The sequence below is a fragment of the Schistocerca gregaria genome, chromosome 1 (assembly GCF_023897955.1).
Source record: "Schistocerca gregaria isolate iqSchGreg1 chromosome 1, iqSchGreg1.2, whole genome shotgun sequence".
NCBI classification, from domain to species: domain Eukaryota; kingdom Metazoa; phylum Arthropoda; class Insecta; order Orthoptera; family Acrididae; genus Schistocerca; species Schistocerca gregaria.
In genome coordinates, this window is record NC_064920.1 from 101,285,624 (window position 1) to 101,302,948 (window position 17,325).

Genomic DNA, 17,325 nt, shown 5'->3' on the forward strand with positions numbered 1-17,325 from the left:
CACCTTTCGCAGCAATGCAGGCTGCTATTCTCCCATGGAGACGATCGTAGAGATACTGGATGTAGTTCTGTGGAACGGCTTGCCATTCCATTTCCACCTGGCGCCTCAGTTGGACCAGCGTTCGCGCTGGACGTGCAGAGCGCGTGAGACGACGCTTCATCCAGTCCCAAACATGCTCAATGGGGGACAGGTCCGGAGATCTTGCTGGCCAGGGTAGTTGACTTACACCTTCTAGAGCACGTTGGGTGGCACGGGATACATGCGGACATGCATTGTCCTGTTGGAACAGCAAGTTCCCTTGCCGGTCTAGGAATGGTAGAACGATGGGTTCGATGACGGTTTGGGTGTACCGTGCACTATTCAGTGTCCCCTCGACGATCACCAGAGGTGTACGACCAGTGTAGGAGATCGCTCCCCACACCATGATGCCGGGTGTTGGCCCTGTGTGCCTCGGTCGTATGCAGTCCTGAGTGTGGCGCTCACCTGCACGGTGCCAAACACGCATACGACCATCATTAGCACCAAGGCAGAAGCGTCTCTCATCGCTGAAGACGACACGTCTCCATTCGTCCCTCGATTCACGCCTGTCGCGACACCACTGGAGGCGGGCTGCACGATGTTGGGGCGTGAGCGGAAGACGGCCTAACGGTGTGCGGGACCGTAGACCAGCTTCATGGAGACGGTTGCGAATGGTCCTCGCCGATACCCCAGGAGCAACAGTGTCCCTAATTTGCTGGGAAGTGGCGGTGCGGTCCCCTACGGCGCTGCGTAGGATCCTTCGGTCTTGGCATGCATCCGTGCGTCGCTGCGGTCCGGTCCCAAGTCGATGGGCACGTGCACCTTCCAACGATCACTGGCGACAACATCGATGTACTGTGGAGTCCTCACGCCCCACGTGTTGAGCAATTCGGCGGTACGTCCACCCGGCCTCCCACATGCCCACTATACGCCCTCGCTCAAAGTCCGTCAACTGCACATACGGTTCATGTCCACGCTGTCGCGGCACGCTACCAGTGTTAAAGACTGCGATGGAGCTCCGTATGAACTGACTGACACTGACGGCGGCGGTGCACAAATTCTGCGCAAATTACGATAAAAAATGAGTGGAACGAGGGATGAGATAGCTGATTTTGAGATGTGGAAAAACCAGGCCACTATGTTTTAGACTTATGAGAGTAGAACGCCGCAAGGCTCGGTGAACGGTCAACCGAACATCGTAAAGACTGAGGAATTTAGTGCAGAGACGTGTGAATCGGTCCTGTCTCCACGTCTCCGACACGAGTAGGTGGCAATAAAATAGGCCGTGCACACGGAGCAAGAGACATTCCAGGCCGTGGTAACGGCTGTTGCAGAGAAACCGGTCTCCCTGCTGCTCACCATTAACATTCTTTTCACCTATTCAGAAGACAGAATCAGGAAGAGGTGGCCGGTCGGAGTGGCCGAGCGGTTCTAGGCACTTCAGTCTGGAGCCGCGCGACCGCTACGATCGCAGGTTCGAATCCTGTCTCGGGCATGGATGTGTGTGATATCCTTAGGTTAGTTAGGTTTAAGTAGTTCTCCGTTCTAGGGGACTGATGACCTCAGCAGTTAAGTCCCATAGTGCTCAGAACCATTTGAACCAGGAAGAGGTTAGGAGACGGAATAACGAAGTTCGGAAGCTCTTTCGAGAAGAGGTTGACAGGACTGGGGATCGTTGCTTAGAAGAATGTGGGCAAATGGATGCAGCATTTGAAGAAGTACAGATAACCGCGGCACCAAGGCTAAAACAAGTTCCCATGAGCAAAGCAGAGGATCGTGATAAAATAAGCAAAAACTTTATGAGCGCAGATTGATGGCAACAGACCTGGATGAGCGAAGTGTCTACGAGATTTTCAGAGCCACTACTTACAGTGATACGAGACGCAAGAACTGTTTTCAGATCCAATCCGTGGGGAGTCAGGGGAGCGATCTGATACTGAATGAAGCATTTCTGGCGCACCCCAAATATACAGTCGAAGTCAGGTCTGCTGGAGGCTGCAGCAGTCCTGGCGAGCGCGTAGTTTGTATGCATGACCCGTGTGTTTCAAAGGTGTGTCCTGGCTTGACGTTGCATGTTACGACACAAATTCTGCGAATGTTTGACGCCGCTGAACTGATGAACCAATCTCTTTCCACCCTCAAATGAACTGGCGATAAAGGAAAACGGGGACTGAGTGGTCGTGTAAATGCAATACGTCGAAAGCGAGGAGGAGACGTGACCGCTGTCTATTCTAAATTGACCGTGGGCCTGCTACAAAAACGATGCTTCCGTGTCACGCAGCCCTGTGGGACAGGAAATGCAAGCTTGATGAGAAGCATAACGTGAGGAGCAGACCGCATCAGTATAATTAGTGGCTTGCCCTGGATCCGATCACTCGGTAGTGAATCTTTAGCGTGATAAACGGTATCGAGGATAGATGTGAAAATAGAAGATTAGTTGATGCAAAGCAAGACCTTATTAAAAGCCATCTCTGAGGTTACCTTGCTATTGCTCTAAACATTCTTTTCTGTGAGGTAGAGTGTATTGTAGTGGTCAATAAAACCCATTTCACGAACTTGTGCAGCTTGTGCTCCGATGTGATGACACGACTAACTCTTTTGTTTCTGTTTTCGCTGCCACATCAATACTTGGCTTCTGGCACGAAAAAAGTGTACCTACGTTTAATTTTTTTCCATATATAGCACATCTTCCTCCTCATCTTTCTAACGGGCGCGTGTGTGTGTTTGTGTGAAAGTGAAACGTAACGAGAGATTTGAAATCTGCTTCAGTGAGGTCAAAGTTTTTTATGGAGTCCTCGATTTCAAGTGCCAAATTAATTGTTTGGCAGTTTGGGAAAAAACCAGAGACGCTAGTCAGTCACAGAAGACAGAAATCCCATTTCTTGAGATACAGGCGCCTAGTTGGAAACAAGTATTTTCCACCGGTAGTGACCTAGGCTGAACGAAGAACATAGGTCAATTTCGATTGAGACATGCTAAGCGATGAATGTGCTTCTAACGTCACTGCTATATCATTATGGGCAAAGAATTTTGACTTCGGTTTACGTTTGCCGTTAGTCTGGTACAGTTATTTATGGAGAAAATGCAAAGATTTTGTGAATCTTATTTATTGTAAATTTGTTTTAGCGTAAGTACTTCCTTGCTTTGGTGTGACGCGACGACTGTTAAGCTTGTAATTTCATTATGTTTGTGATAATGTACAATGGGAAGTATTACCTGCAAAGTGTTTCCATGCTCTAACTATTCGTATATTGGAGTGCATCTGTTGAAATGCTCCTATTTGTAATGTGGGTCCCATTTGGAATTTCAGAGCCAACCATGTAGTCCATGTCAACACATGGCCATCCTAAAACGTTAGATATCACTCTTCTCAGTTAAATGATCACCCATACACGTGTGTAATTCAGGTTTATTTTGCATCAGACAGGCTGCGTTTGGCCATGAGCCAGCAACATGTTTCACAAAGCAAGCCTATAACTCTGTGGCTATGTTACAATGTTAGATATTTGTTGTGGTTGGCAGGAGAGCCAACACCGTGTTACTAAAGGAGGCCGAAATGCACGCGTTTTAGCTCACGCAGGCTGGCGTGAGGTCTGGAACATGACAAGGGAATTAGAATTTAGAAACAACGGACGTAGCTGCTGGAATACTTAACTTTTATCCATTAAAGATGAACGTCGCTCTGGACGGTACATGATGTACAATATCAATAATAACTGATAATGGCGCCTTGCTAGGACGTAGTAAATGACGTAGCTGAAGGCTTTGCTAACTATCGTCTCGGCAAATGAGAGCGTAGAAGCCAGTGAACCATCGCTAGCAAAGTCGGCTGTACAACTGGGGCGAGTGCTAAGAAGTGTCTCTAGACCTGCCGTGTGGCGGCGCTCGGTCTGTAATCACTGATAGTGGCGACACGCGGGTCCGACGTATACTAACGGACCGCGGCTGATTTAAAGGCTACCACCTAGCAAGTGTGGTGTCTGGCGATAACACCACAATATTCTTCTCTGTTTAACGACTACCGACATGCATGTGTAATTCTGAAGTAGCTCATGATTTCTGAATTTATTGGAGATGGACTGCATTCCGCCCTTCAGCCAACCACATGGTCTGATTAACAATAGCACTGTAACGCAAGACGTATAGTCTCATGCCCTAATTCCACGGCATATAAGATGGTCACATGGAAAGTTCCTCCAAGTTAATGAATTTTAAATTTTTGTGTTGGTAACTAATTCACCTAAACGTACTACCGTGGTATTCCCCAGGAGACTCTAGGTTTTGGTGTCTATTTAGCCAGTTAGATTAGAACAGATAAACTCCTGCATACAATATACGAGTGATTCGAGCGTGCACCACTGCTTGCACGAGAGGTGGGGGTGTAGGGGCTCAAAACCCTCCCGAAATGTTGAAGAAGGTGATAAAAAGGGATAAGTTATGTTAAAATCGTTGAGATGTAATCCCTGTCTCAAAATCACCGAATTGTGGACTCGCGGCTATTGCCAGAATGGTGTAATGTGCAAGACGATTACGGCAGCTACGAGTCAGCATTGGGGATATATTGCGTCGAGTGCGTAGACTGAGCCTCAAATGCATGTGGTTTATATCGAGTCCTGGAACAGCCAAATAGCGCTGCCTTGTGTGAAGGCTGCCGTAATTACCAGCGTTGCTGATGCTGGGTACAGTAAGAAGACATTCGTCCACAGGATTGCAGCTTAAAAGTACTGTTTATGTCATGATACCTGAGGACTGCAGAAATTGTTTGTTATTATCGTGGTAAGCATTTTCCAAAATGTTCATTTTAAGAAATGTGATGTAAGAGAGAGAAACAGTTAGTGGGCTCAGTATTATAATCTGTCTTTTTTTGTTCTTTTTTTACGTTTACTATAATACGTTTACTGTAATACGTGTATTTGCACTCCACAAGCCACAAAACGATACGCTAGGCAGGATGCTTTAGTATCAGTATCACACGGCAGTTCTATTAACGGAAAGTCCTGATTTACCCTATTTTGTTATAATGATCCTCACGCAATAATGATGTATGTTGGATATCAGATATCCTTCCGTTACGTATATTCAGAACTGCTTTTTTTAATACTCATGGCAGCCCATCAGAGTCACAGACAGCTGCGAATGCGTCCTGACTGTGCGATTTGACCTCATATTCACTACATCACAGAACACGTTTCTTATTCCTTTATGTTACCACAAATTTGAGGCAAGCATTAATGAAACAACTTTCCTTCTTCACCCTGAGTTTATCCATGAATTGCTCCACTTATTGTTGGATACCGTACGCTGGCAATAGTTGCTAGCAACAGAAAATATTCCGAATTCTATCGTCAAGTTGCTATCAGAATTAGGGGCCGCAGGACTAAACAGAAACCGAACACTCTGCATGAAATCAGCGGAAAGAAGCACTCACGAGTTTCAAAGTGCTACCAGGTAGGACAATGACTGTGTGCAGAAAATTAAAAACAATGGCGTACGATGGTCGAGCAGCTCCTCATAAGCCACACATTTCTACACTCAGCATTACGCGATGCTTGAAACGGTGTAAACAACGACGCCACTGGATAGTGGGTGACTGGGAGTGATGACGTGGCAGTTCGAGGGAAGTGTCTTTGTTTCGTGAATGTCTGGAGAACGTCAGCTGCCATCACGTGCTGTGATAACAGTGAAGTGCGGGTGAGGTACTGGAGTATTTTTCTTCGTTAGGGTATGGTCTCTTTATTGAGCTTAAAAAAACGCTAAATGCAATACCTCACGAACGCATTCTACAGAACTCCGTACTTTGTAGTGTTCAGGAACTGTTCGGAGACGACGGGTCTTTGTATCAGCCGCGCAATGTACACCTCCACAAATCAGCATGTGAGAGACAATGGGTTTCGGACAATAACGTTACTGGAATAGAGTGGTCTCCCCAGAATCCCGACATGAGCTCGATAGAACACCTTTGGAACGGTTTAGAACGCCGACTTCGGCGCCGGCCCCACAGTCTTACATCACTACTGTCTATTCAGGAAGAATGGGCTGCCGGTCCTTCACAAACCTTCACGCACGTCACGTAGAGCATCCCCTGCAGGGTTCAAGCTATCATAACAGTGGAGGTAGGACACGTCCCATATATTTTCCACTAAAAGATGTCCGAATATTTTTCATCAGACCGTGTATATTCGACATTGAAATTAGAGGACAGTCTAAGTAGAGCAGAATAAAGGGCGAAATCTGATGTGAAGCTTGTTTAAGAAGGTGCTCCAATATTCTGTTGAATTTTATTTGAAAAAGCGGATAAAGTGTCACTAGAAGCCTTCCTAAGAGACAATCTCCATTCCTTCAGAACTGACTATGCAAATGTAGACGAGATGTGGCTCAAATTCAGAGATACAGTAGCAACAGCAATTGAGAGGTTCATACCTCATAAATTGGTAAGAGATGGAACTGATCCCCCATGGTACACAAAACAGGTCCGAACGCTGTTGCAGAGGCAACGGAAAAAGCATGTGAAGTTCAGAAGTACGCGAAATCCGGAAGATTGGCTAAAACTTACAGACGCGTCAAATTTGGCACGGACTTGAATGCGAGATGCCTTTAATACGTTCCACAACGGAACATTGTCTCGAAATTTCGTAGAAAATACGAATAAATTCTGGTCGTATTGTAAGTAGGCTGTTTAGGTTTTCTTATTGGTAACGCCACGGTGCGCTCTGTATGAAAATCACTGGCTGTGCTGTGTGCAGTCTGTGGCTAGTTTGAATTGTTGTCTGCCATTGTACTGTTGGGCAGCTGGATGTGAACAGCGCGTAGCGTTGCGCAGTTGGAGGTGAGCCGTCAGTAGTGGTGGATGTGGGGAAGTGAGATGGCGGATTTTTGAGAGCGGATGATCTGGACATGTGTCCATCAGAAACAGTACATTTGTAAGAATGGATGTCATAAACTGCTAGATATATTATGACTTTTGAACACTATTAAGGTAAATACGTTATTTGTTCTCTATCAAAATCATTCATTTGCTAACTATTCCTATCAGTAGTTAGTGACTTCAGTAGTTTGAATCTTTTATTTAGCTGGCAGTAGTGGCGCCCGCTGTATTGCAGTAGTTCGAGTAACGAAGATTTTGTGAGGTAAGTGATTTGTGAAAGTTGTAGGTTAATGTTAGTCAGGGCCATTCTTTTGTAGAGAATTTTGAAAGTCAGATTGCGTTGCGCTAAAAATATTGTGTGTCATTTTAGTGTTGATCAGAATAGGTAAAGAGCGAAATGTCAGAATATGTTCAATTCTGCTCTGCTGTTTGAAAATCAAATAACGTAAGGGATTTTCCAGCACAGTAATTTAATAATTTTTCTAAGGGGACGTTTCAGTATGTAAAGTACACAAGGGGCAAGACGCAGTCAATACCTTCGCTGCGCAGTGCCGATGGTACTGTTACCGACGACTGTGCCGCGGAGTTATTGAAAGCAGTTTTCCGAAATCCCTTCACCAGGGAAGACGAAAGGAGTATTCCAGAATTTGAAACACGAACATCTGCTAGCATGAGTTTCTTAGAAGTAGATACCTTAGGGGTTGCGAAGCAACTCAAATCGCTTGATACGGGCAAGTCTTCAGGTCCAAATTGTATTCGGATTAGGTTCCTTTCAGATTATGCTGATACAATTGCTCCCTACTTAGCAGTCACATACAACTCGCTCACCGACAGATCTGTACCTACAGTTTGGAAAATTGTGCCAGTGTTTAAGAAGGGTAGTAGGAGTAATCCATCGAACTACAAACCTATATCATTGACGTCGGTTTGCAGTAGGGGTTTGGAGCATATCCTGTATTCTAACATTATGAATCACCTCGAAGGAAACGATCTGTTGATACATAATCAGTATGGTTTCAGAAAACATGGTAGAGAGATAGTATGATTTTGGTTGGATGAACCCTCTGACAAGCACTTAAATGTGAATTGTAATCATGTAGATGTAGATGTAGAGGATTAATCAGACCCATCGAAGAGTTACAGCAACGGGGGTCTGGAATCATAGCGACCCAAGTTGCATCTACACCTATACACGTATTCCGAAAAGCACTGCGTAGGGAAAGGCAGATGCTATGTCCCATTGTAAAACATATTAGCGTTCCTTTTCGGTGTATTCGCATTTTACCCCCGGAATGAATAGCTGTTTGAATGCCTATGAGTAAATACTGGACATCAAGTGAGCGCCACAGCATCGGGTATTCTGATATATGTTGAATAAGCTGTAAGCAGACGAAGTAATCTACAGACAAGGAAGCTGTTTAGGCAGACATCGAGAAGGGATAAACGGTAGGAAAGCAGTTGTAGGAGGATGAGATATGTATGAAATGTTTGCTTCTGTCCTGGTGTCCAGAAGGCAGAGGAAAGTTATCCCACAACGATTTCAACTGCCTTATCCAAGGATTAAACCAGGAGGATCGAAGGCTCTCTTGCTAAAGATAGGACTCGCAATAGGCAAAACATCACACAGACCGTACAAAAACCGCTCTCCAGTCATGTCACTCTTACGCTGCCTCTGTGATATGTTATGTATCCTAATTTGTCGTTGACTGTCTTAAGCCAGTTAGACTGAATTCTCTCTTCTCTACGTACTTCGGATATTTCATGTCTCTGCACTCAAACGCCACGTTTCAATTCCTCCAAAATTATCACTACTTTTCACTTCTTATACTTCGAACTACATATCTTCTTCTAGGTTACTCGTGTTCCGTGAGACACACTTTTGACAGCGTACAAATCTTCCAGCACTAACAGCGAAGCTGTGTTCACGGAATTTTGATGCTTTTTATCGTCTTATACAGGGTGGTCCATTGATAGTGACCAGACAAAATATCTCACGAAATGAGCATCAAACGAAAAAACTACAAAGAACGAAACTCGTCTAGCTTGAAGAGGAAAACCATATGGCGCTACTGTTGGTCCACATGGCGCTGCCATAGCTTAAATGGATATAAACTGTGTTTTTTTTTTTTTTTAATAGGAACCTCCATTTTTCATTATATGTTCGTGAAGTACGCAATGAAATATGAATGTTTTAGTTGGACCACTTAATTCACTTTGTGATAGACGGCACTGTAATAGTCACAAAGGTATAAGTATGTGATATCACGTAACATTCCGCCAGTGCGGACGGTATTTGCTTCGTGATACATTACCCGTGTTAAAATGGATCGTTTTCCAATTGCGGAAAAGGTCGATATGGTGTTGATGTATGGCTGTTGTCATCAAAATGCCCAATGGGCGTGTGCTATGTCTGCTGCGCGGAATCTTGGACGATATAATTCAAGTGTCCGGACCGTTCGCCGGATAGTTACGTTATTTAAGGAAACAGGAAGTGTTCAACCACGTGTGAAACGTCAACCACGACGTGCAAACAAATGATGGTGCCCAAGAAGGTGTTTTAGCTGCTGCAGCGGCTATTCCGCACATCAGTAGTAGACAAATTGCGCGAGAGTCGGGAATCTCAAAAACGTCGGTGTTGAGGATGCTACATCTACATCGACTGCACCCGTACCATTTTTCTATGCACCAGGAATTGCATGGCGACGACTTTTAACGTCGTATACAGTTCTGCCACTGGGCACAAGAGAAATTACGAGACGATGACAGATTTTTTGCACGCATTCTATTTAGCGACGAAGTGTCATTCACAAACAGTTGTACCGTAACCCGGCATAATATGCAGTATGCAACGGAAAATGCACGATGGCTGCTACAAGTGGAACATCAGCGACCTTGGCGGGTTAAAGTATGGAACGGCATTATGGGAAGAGGGATATTGCCCCCATTTCATCGATGGCAATGTAAATGGTGCAGTGTATGTTGATTTCCTACGTAATGTTCTACCGATGTTACTACAAGATCTTTCACTACATGACAAAATGGCGATGTACTTCCAACATAATGGATGTCCGACACATAGCTCGCGTGCGGTTGCAGCGGTATTGAATAGAATATTTCATGACAGGTGGATTGGTCGTCGAAGCACCATACCATGGTCCGGAAGTTCACCGGATCTGACGTCCCCGGATTTCTTTGTGTGGGGAAAGTTGAAAGATATTTGCTATCATGATCCACCGACAACGCCTGACAACATGCGTCAGCGCATTGTCGATGCATGTGCGAATATTACGGGAGGTGAACAGCTCGCTGTTGAGAAGAGTGTTGTTACACGTATTTGCAGATGCAATGAGGTTGACGGACATCATTTTGAGCATTTATTGCAGTAATGTGTGTGCTGTAACAGCATGCGTTATGAGAAATGATAAGTTCACAAAGGTTTATGTATCACATTGGAACAACCGAAATAAAATGTTCAAACGTACCTAAGTTCTGTATTTTAATTTAATAAAACTACCTGTTACCAACTGTTCGTCTAAAATTGTGAGCCATATGTTTGTGAGTATAAAAGCGCCATCTATCACAAAGCGGAGAATGTGGTCCAACTAAAACATTCTTATTTCTTTGCGTACTACACGAATATGTAATAAAAAATGGGGATTCGTATTTAAAAAAACGCAGTTGATATCCGTTTGACCTATGGCAGCTCCATCTAGCGCGCCAGCTAAAGCGCCATCTGGTTTCCCCCTTCAAGCTAGACGAGTTTCCTTCTTTGTAGTTTTTTAGTTTGATGCTTATTTCGTGAGATATTTGACACGGTCAATATCACTGGACCACCTTGTAGATATGAAACTGGCAGTATAGAGAGTAAAGTCGCTGATAGTGTACAGATTTTTATTGGGACAAATTGGGTATAATGGAGGTTAACTCATTTAATAGGGGACTTTTCTCAATTCAAATAATTTCATCTCAATTATGGTTACACATTTTCTCAATCATTTTTATTATTACACTGATTTTGTTTAAAAATTTGTTGGATATGAAAAAATAACTAATATATTAGGATAAGAAAAAAGTGGAACTGTTCTTTTAAGTACTTCCATTTGGTTTCTGAGCCTCCTGTTAGATGAAAACTAATTTCTTGCAAAATGTCCAAACAGCACTGATGAACCGAAACCATGACATCAGTAGTATAGTCGGGTGTTGGGCCACGCTTGGAACGTAATACAGCAAAGATTACGAATGACTTGTATTCTACAGTCATTGGTAGGTTTTCTGTCAACAGATGCCTACGCATACGCCACGAATTTCTCGTACATTATGTGCCAATGGTGTAAGTTCACGAAGACGGCGACCGATGGTGTCTCAGATGTGTTGCTTCTGGTTCAAATCAGAGGAATCTGGTGTCCATCACATAAAACGAGAGTTTCCCATTATGGTCCCCAGACCACGTAGCGCGATTCTGACCTTGAGCCATGGTAGTCGTACTCGTGGCAGGCGTAATCGCCCGCCGCGGAAGTCTTGACGTAAGGCCCCCAAGACGTAACATTGCCTCCACCAGACAGCGTTCAAGGCGCCCTGCAGGTTTTGGGCAGACTTTCGTCTTGATGACAGCGTATTCTAACAGGACGACCGACTTTTTGTAAAAAGGAACGTGATTTATCCGACTAGGTGACGCGTATGAACTGCTCCACGCTGCAGTCTCGATGATTCCAATTAATGATGTCTTTCGGATGACTTGGGGACAGAGGTCGTCTGTTGCAGATCCTGATATTAAAAACTGTGAACTGAAAGCTGTGACAAGAAACACTTCAGCATGCTCTGCCACTCACGTCAGTGAATTTCTCAATTTCCATTGCGTGTCGTCACCAGGATCTTTCCATATTCGTCTCTGCTCTGCTTATATATTTACTTTACCATGTCATGTTCCCGCAACGTCACCATGTAGCATTCATATTCGTAGAAGGCCGTAGTCATAAAGTTCTGACTCATCAGTGCACGTAGTCGAGAAAGCTCCGAGTCTATCATTCTCAATGGAGAGAAGTCTTCCGAAGTAAGAGTGTTATCAGGTGTGCTGCAGGGGAGTGTCGTAGGACCGTTGCTATTCACAATATATATAACTGACCTTGTGGATAACATCGAAAGTTCACTTAGGCTTTATGTGGATGCTGCTGCAGTATATCGAGGGGAAAATTGTACTGAAATGCAGGAGGATCTGCAACGAATTGACGCATGGTGCAGGGAATGGCAATTAAATCTCAATCTAGACACGTATAAGGTGCTGCGAAAACATAGAAAGAAATATCCTTTATCATTTAGCTACAATATAGAAGGTCAGCAACTGGAAGCATTTAATTCCATAAATTATCTGGGAATCGGCATTAGAAGTGATTTAAAATGGAATGACCATATAAAATTAATCGTTGGTAAAGCAGATGCCAGACTGAGATTCATTGGAAGAATCCAAAGGAAATGCAGTCCGAAAACAAAGGAAGTAGGTTACAGCAAACTTGTTCGCCCACTGCTTGAATACTGCTCACCGGTGAGGGATCCGTACCAGATAAGGTTGATAGAAGAGATAGAGAAGATCCAACGGAGAGCAGCGCGCTTCGCTACAGGATCATTTAGTAATCGCGAAAGCGTTAAGGAGATGATACATAAACTCCAGTGGAAGACTGCAAGAGAGACGCTTAGTAGCTCGGTAAGGGCTTTCGTTGAAGTTTCGAGAACATGCCTTCACCGACGAGTCAAGCAGTATATTGCTCCCTCCTACGTTTATCTCGTGAAGAGACCATGAGGATAAAATCAGAGAGATTAGAGCCCATACAGAGGCATACCGACCATCTTTCTTTCCACGAACAATACGAGACTGGAATAGAAGGGAGAACCCATAGAGGTAATCAAGGTACCCTCAGCCACACACCGTCAGGTGGCTAGCGGAGTATGGATGTAGATGTAGCTGTAGATGAAGTTAGATCTATTACATGCCACGCCAACCAAGCTTGTAATATATTTAAGGTTCTCTAAGAGAATATTTTTGTTCGTTCGTTCTACAACGAGAAATTATTCCCGTATTAACATATCAGGAATTTGTTTACCAGCTAATACATAATTTGCAGCGTGTACCTCACTTCATTTTATTTTATATTTCTTCTTTCAGATTATAAGCCTGTTTTACAGTCATTGTTTCAAATACATTTTTCATGTCTTGAGGCATATCATCATGAAAAGAAAATTCAACTATCAAAGTGATATGTTGGACCACAGGAAGGTCTTAAAATATACAATAATTAAATGATAATATGACGTATTCATAGATTAATATCAGAATTATAATGACTATGGTTTGGTTTAGGGGTTGAATATTATGGCTATTACTGCACAAGATTGCGAGTATGCCTCTAGTTACTACATAGCCAAGGAACAAGGGTGTTTTAATAATTTTCACGGTATTTACGGATGGACTTATGGTAGAAAAAATATTACTAATCTGAGCGGAGTTGGGGTGTCGGATCAACGAAGTACAAATGGTGCTGGAGGAAAAACTCTGGTCGTTCAACAGCAATACTGTATGTCTCTTCTTAAATTTTATGTTTGTTATTTCACTTAAAAACAATAATTAAGAAGTATTAAAATTGGAAACGTATTGTGGCAAAATACGCCAAAGTACTCTGATTTTTTGACCAGTGAGAAAGTAAATTCCTCAGATTAAACATTCAGCGAGAAAACTGTTTTCTTATTTGGTATCTATAATTTAACCCCACTACTATTCTCCAAAGAACCCTACATTGCATTCCACCTGTGTTTTCATTATGTTCCAGACTACACGTCAGTGATTGCGTTTATTATTCATTTGTCCTAACTGAATGTTATTAATATACATTATTAGTACTACGAATATCAAATAGCAACAGAGTGTAAAACTCAATTAGGGCGGTTGCGTCATATTATTTGGGTCATTCTGGCAGTAGCTCGAGAAGATACAGAGGTGGAGAAAAGTGGAGGGAAATACGTTATTGAATTTTCTCTTTCAATGCACGTAGCGTCACTGTACTACGAGTGATCAGAGTTCCACCCAATGTCAATGTGACTACAAATCAATCACGTCACCGAGTCAGTACCCGACGGGGAGGTCTATTTTGTTTGCCATAGATCACTCCGCTTCGTAGCTGTCCAATATATCAGCCCTTAGAGGTAATATGGCGACATACCTTTCGTATATCGTTTTAATCCATATGGTCAATAAATACATTCTAACAACAAAAAATGCTGAATAACTGATAGTAATTTATATATGCCCAAGTGGTAAAATATCTGATGGATGAGAAAATGTACATGGCGATCTTAAGTTTCAATATCGTTATGTTTCAACTAACAAGTTCTGGTTTCTTTAAATAAATTTGCATCAAACCTAACTGAAAAGAAAAGATGCAAATTACGCATGAAACGAAGAATATTCACCGTTGTGGGTGTCAGACAATATAGTTATTCACCGAAGTAATATAAAGAATCTACAAACCTATTGAGAAAATATTTTCTTCGTTCTACTCAGTCTCTTCCAGTACCTGTATTGTATACTTCATAATTCTACGTTAACACTGAAATAAACAGCTAAAATAACGAAAACCAAAATGTTAAGAATGACGTAAGCCTGTGAATCTAGAACATTATCACAAACGGCACTGTTTTGTTACAGCAATAATATTCACATACATCCTATAGAACAGTAAATGACTAGCTTGTAGAAAATCGTTCAAGCGAGTGTTCTTCTGCGCCTTCTACCTCCTCTCCTTACCTGATTTATGTATATGTCGAAACATCTCGTGCGTAGGCGTCGGGGGGGGGGGGGGGGGCGGGGGGGGGGGGGGGGGGGGAAGGAGGAGTATTTCGGCGCGTGCCCATTGCCGTTTCAGAGACTGCATCACCTGGGTTATGTGGCTGCTCCCTGCAAAATGTCGGGACAGGGTTCGGGAGCAGTCCGCTGTGGTGGCTCTGTTCAGTGTGGCTGTCACTTTCGGACTGCTAGACCTACGTGTGCCTCGAAGGGCTCTGTCACCATCCTAACATTTCAAACATTCAAATATTTCTTCTCTTACTTATAACTATTATTATTATTATTATTATTATTACTATTAATATTATGAACCCGCTGCCCCACAAATTGTCGATGGAATATTGTACTGCACAAGAGGAGGTGGCTGGCACCTGTACCTGAGATGATTATAAGATTAATGTATAGCATAGGAGGGACAGGTTAGTGGTATCAGAGAGTTCTTGAAGTCTGTGTATTGGATATATGTATCATGGCGAAAGTCATCAATAAAGAATCTAAAAAGAGGAACACAAACAAAAGTTCAGATAGCTCCCCGACTAGCGACGTGTTGAAATAGCGACTAAAGCAAGATCACCACGAACTTTCTCCTGTTGTAAATAAGCTATTTGAAATTGTTAAGGTAAAATATGTTGTTGTTGTTGTGGTCTTCAGTCCTGAGACAGGTTTGATACAGCTCTCCATTTCACTCTATCCTGTGCAAGCTTCTTCATCTCCCAGTACCTACTGCAACCTACATCCTTCTGAATCTACTTGGCGTATTCATCTCTTGGTCTCCCTCTACGATTTGTAACCTCCATGCTGCCCTCCAATACTAAATTAGTGATCCCTTGATGCCTCAGAACATGTCCTACCAACCGATTCCTTCTTCTAGTCAAGTTGTGCCACAAAGTTCTCTTCTCTCCAATTCAATTCAATACTTCCTCATTAGTTATGTGATCTACCCATCTGATCTTCAGCATTGTTCTGTAGCACCACATTTCGAAATCTTCTATTCTCTTCTTGTCTAAACTATTTATCGTCCATTTTTCACTTACATACATGGCTACACTCTATACAAATAGTTTCATAAACGACTTCCTGCCACGTAAATTTATACTCGATTTAACAGATTTCTCTTCTTCCGAAACACTTTCCTTCCCATTGCCAGTCTACATTTTATATCCTCTCTACTTCGACCATCATCAGTTATTTTGCTTCCCAAATAGCAAACCTTCTTTACTACTTTAAATGTCTCATTTCCTAATCTTGTACCCTCAGCATCACCCGACTTAATTCGACTACATTCCGTAATCTTCGTTTTGCTTTTGTTGATGTTCAGCTTATATCCTCCTTACAAGACACTATCCATTCCGTTCAACTACTCTTCCAAGTCCTTTGCTGTCTCTGACAGAATTACAATGTCATCGGCGATCCTCAATGAATTTTAATGCCTACTCCGCATTTTTCTTTTGTTTCCTTCACTACATGCTCAATATACAGATTCAATAACATTGGGGAGAGGCTACAACCCTGTCTCACTCCCTTCCCAACCACTGCTCCCCTTTCATGCCCCTCAACTCTTATAACTGCCATTTGGTTACTATACAAATTGTAAATAACCTTTCGCTCCCCATATTTTACCCCAGCCACCTTCAGAATTTGAAAGAGAGTATTCCAGTCAACATTGTCAAAAGCTTTCTCTAAGTCTACAAATGCTAGAAACGTAGGGTTGCCTTTCCGTAATCTAGCTTCTAAGAAAAGTTGTAGGGTAAGTATTGCCACACGTGCTCCAATATTTCTACGAAATCCAAACTGATCTTCCCCAAGGTGGGCTTCTACTAGTTTTTCCATTCGTCTGTAAAGAATTAGCGTTAGTATTTTGCAGCCGTGACTTTTTAAACTGATAGTTCGGAAATTTTCACATCTGTCAACACCTGCTTTCTTTGGGATTGGGATTATTATGTTCTTCTTGAAGTCTGAGGGTATTTCGCCTGTCTCATACATCTTACTCACCAGATGGTAGAGTTTTGGCAGGACTGGCTCTCCCAAGGCCATCAGTAGTTCAAATGGAATGTTGTCTACTCCCGGGGCGTTGTTTCGACGCAGGTCTTTCAGTGCTCTGTCAAACTCTTCATGCAGTATAATATCTCCCATTTCATCTTCATCTACATTCTCTTCCATTTCCATAATATAGTCCTCAAGTACATCGCCCTTGTATAGACAAGCTATATACCCCTTCCATCTTTCTGCTTTCCCTTCTTTGCTTAGAACTGGGTTTTCATCTGATCTCTTGATATTCATACAAGCGGCTGCCCTTTCTCCAAAGGTCTCTTTAATTTCCCTGTACGCAGTAATCTATCTTACCCCTAGTGAGATAAGCCTCTACATCCTTATATTTGTCCCCTAACCCTCCCTGTTAGCCATTTTGCACTTCCTGTTGACCTCATTTTTGAGACGTTGGTATTCCTTTCTGCCTGCTTCATTTACTGCATTTTTATATTTTCTCCTTTCATCATTTCAATTTTTCTTGTGTTACCCAAGGATTTCTACTAGCCCTCGTCTTTTTACCTACTTGATCCTCTGCTGCCTTCACTACTTCAGCCCTCAAAGCTACCCATTCGTCTTCTACTAT